Below are 4,035 nucleotides of genomic sequence, written 5' to 3'. Positions count from 1 at the left end.
GAACATAATTATTGTAACTTTAATTCAGTCTATGAAAAAATCCAAACCACTAACAAATCAAATAGTTACTTATTGTAACAGAAATCAGAAGTTACAGAGTTTGAAGCAGAGTATTGGTGTTGTGTGAGTATATTGTCTGGTGGCGGGTTTAGGGAACTCACGGCGGCCACAAAAGAGAGCAGTTCCACGGCTAGGTGGAGCCCGCGGGTTGGTCGCAGAGTTTGAAGCAGAGCAACGTGGCTTCCAGACGAACAAGAATGCGAATTCGAACGGTGAACGGCGAGTGAACGCGAATGGTGAACGCCGAGCGAACGTGAACGGCGAAGAACGCGAACGAAGACGACAGCCGAACGAAGACGCGAACGTGAACGGCAAACAAACGGCGACGGAAGCGCGGCTGAGCAGACAAAGACGACGGACGCCGAGCTCGAGGAAGCAGCCGCGGTCGGTGACAGCAAACAGGGGTTGAAGACTTGGAGCACGAGAGAACCTAGATAGATGGACGGATGGCGAACTTTGAGTGCGACGGATGGCGGCAGTATGCCACTCCTTGCGGCGGTGGTGTAGGCTTACAGTGCTAGGGTCTTTTGGCTGGGCTAGTGTGATTTCTTTTTGAATGAAAGACAGAAAGGGAGAAAGGGAGAAAGAAATGAAGGAGCTTCCGTTTTTGTGTAAACCGGCCGGTTTTTGGTTCGATCCGACCGACCGACCGATTTGATCCGGTTTTCAAAACCATGGATGAGATAAAGCAAGAGAGATTAAATCGATACAAAACACGAAAATCCAATGCGGATATTTAAATTTTGGAAAAGTATAGGAAGCCAACTCCCAATTGTCCACTAATCAAAAATTAAATAATTCAATTAATAATAATTAATTTTAAATTATTTGATCAAATTTAAATTTTGATTAATTGATATTAATGATATTTTTAAATCAAAATTTATCTTAATTTATTTTTACTTTTACTCATCATTTATCACACAAAATTACAAATTCTAATCCCTCTTCTCAATATTCTATACTGTTATGATTTCGTCCTCATGCCGCTAGCGTCATTGCAGCACAGTCTTCACGCGTCATCGCCGGTCATCCTTACATTAAGTGTGCAATTGGTAAGGATATTTTGGATTTTTTAATTTGAAAACAATGGACACCATAAAAAGATATTTTAAATTTGTCCAAAAAAAGTTTGTTTATTTGTAAATTTACTATTAAACTAACTTCTTTTATTTACAAAACTGCCAACATAATATAATATATTGTTCACACTTTAGATATGAATTTATGAGTTAAGTTTTAAAGTTATTTTTCATGTGTAGTAATTTTTTTTTTTTAGATTTCAATTGTTTAAAGGTAGAAACTTAGATGTAATCAACTTTATATGAAGTTGATAGTTGACAGACGTTAGATAATTTGACTGATTTGACTAAATTTTTATCTAATAACTCTCAACTATTAACTTCATGTAAAGTCGATTGCACTTGAGTTTTCACCTTGTTTCAATTATGTTTCTAAAATTAGAAAAAACGAATCATGTTAATCCTTTTTCATAAAGTGGCTTATCAGATTTTTAAAAACTAATCTCTTACGTTTTTATAAATTTCAAATAAATAATTAGTACAATTAGAATCTCCAAAACTATTTTAATTTATACGACTAATTTTAACTACCACTTTAAAATTTAAGTCCTAAATATGCAAAAAGTCAGAAACACATAATGACAAAAACAAATCCTGAGCTAAATTATTTAACCTGCTGCATATATTGAGAATAAGAAGAACCTTGCTCTTCAAAAGTTTGAATTCCAGCTTTCAAGTATGATTACCAAATGAAAATTGTGTAAATAAAAGTAGTTGATTTTGTGGCAAATTCACAAATAAATAAACTTATTCTTACTAAAATTTTGAGATAATTTTAATAGCACTATCCATGGAAAATTTTTTGGAATGAATTATCTATTCTCTTAATTTTACTCTATCTTTAAGGTTGACTCGAAATTAAAAGTTTATGAAAGGCTAAGATTATTCTAACGTAAATATTTTTCATTTTTAAGGGATTAAAAATAGAATTTAATTTTAATGTACTGTCAATATAAAGTATCATAGTTTTATACGTGCATCTGGTGCACGAAATTGTGATCATCAACAATAGCGCCAAAAACTTGGTAGTGCTCTCAAACGTGAATCACACTTAGTCACAATTCCGCACAACTAACCAGCAAGTGCACTGGGTCGTCCAAGTAATACCTTACGTGAGTAAGGGTCGATCCCACGGAGATTGTTGGTATGAAGCAAGCTATGGTCATCTTGTAAATCTCAGTTAGGCGGATAGTAAATGTTATGGAGTTTTCGAATAATAATAATAAATAAGCAGAAAATAAAGATAGAGTTACTCATGTAATTCAATGGTGGGAATTTCAGATAAGTGCGTGGAGGTGCTTGTTCCTGTTGGATCTCTGCTTTCCTACTGTCTTCCTTCAATCCTTCTTATTCCTTTCCATGGCAAGCTGTATGTAGGACATCACCGTTGTCAATGGCTACATCCCATCCTCTCAGTGAAAATGGTCCAAATGCTCTGTCACAGCACGGCTAATCATCTGTCGGTTCTCGATCATGTTGGAATATAATCCCTTGATTCTTTTGCGTTTGTCATCACGCCCAACAATCGCGAGTTTGAAGCTCGTCACATTCATTCAATCCCGGAATTCTACTTGGAATACCACAGACAAGGTTAGACTTTCCGGATTCTCATAAATGCCACCATCAATTCTAGCTTATACCACGAAGATTCTGATTAAGGAATCCAAGAGATATGTGCCCGGTCTAAGGTAGAACGGAAGTGGTTGTCAGTCATGCGTTCATAGGTGAGAATGATGATGAGTGTCACGGATCATCACATTCATCATGTTGAAGTGCAACGAATATCTTATAATAAGAACAAGCGGAATTGAATAGAAAATAGTAGTAATTGCATTAAAACTTGAGGTACAGCAGAGCTCCACACCCTTAATCTATGGTGTGTAGAAATTCCACCATTAAAAATACATAAGTGATGAAGGTCCAAGCATGGCCGAATGGTCAGCCCCCAAACATGATCAAAAGATCAAAAAATACAATCCAAGACGTATAATACACTAGTAAAAAGTTCTATTTATACTAAAGTAGCTACTAGGATTTACAAAAGTAAGTAATTGATGCATAAATCCACTTCCGGGGCCCACTTGGTGTATGTTTGGGCTGAGCTTGATCTTTACACGAGCTGAAGCTTATCTTGGAGTTGAACGCCAAGTTGTAACGTGTTTTTGCGTTCAACTCTGGTTCGTGACGTGTTTCTGGCGTTTGACTCCAGAATGCAGTATAGAGTTGGCGTTTAGCGCCAATTTACATCGTCAAATCTCGAATAAAGTATGGACTATTATATATTGCTGGAAAGCTCTGGATGTCTACTTTCTAACGCCATTGAGAGCGCACCATTTTGAGTTCTGTAGCTCCAGAAAATCTATTTCGAGTGCAGGGACGTCAGAATCCAACAGCATCAGCAGTCCTTTTTCAGCCTTTTATCAGAGTTTTGCTCAGGTCCCTCAATTTCAGCCAGAAATTACCTGAAATCACAGAAAAACACACAAACTCATAGTAAAGTCTAGAAATGTGAATTTATCATAAAAACTAATGAAAACATCCCTAAAAGTAGCTAGATCCTACTAAAAACTACCTAAAAACAATGCCAAAAAATGTATAAGTTATTCGCTCATCAGCATCTAATTACATAATGCCACATCAATAAAAATAATTATTTTTTATTTTGATTACTTAAATATCATCTAAAAAAATAGATATAATTATACCATTGTGTAAAATATTTTATACCGATACAACAACAACAACAACAAAGCCTTGTCCCACTAAGTGGGGTCGGCTACATGAATCAAACGACGCCATTGTGCTCTGTCATGTACCATGTCTACAGAGAGACCGTTTACGTGTAGATCTCGTTTGACCACCTCATGGATGGTCTTCTTAGGTCTTTCTCTGT

The sequence above is a fragment of the Arachis duranensis genome, chromosome 8 (genome assembly GCF_000817695.3).
Source record: "Arachis duranensis cultivar V14167 chromosome 8, aradu.V14167.gnm2.J7QH, whole genome shotgun sequence".
Classification (NCBI taxonomy): Eukaryota; Viridiplantae; Streptophyta; class Magnoliopsida; order Fabales; family Fabaceae; genus Arachis; species Arachis duranensis.
Note: the sequence above shows the minus strand (reverse complement) of the source record.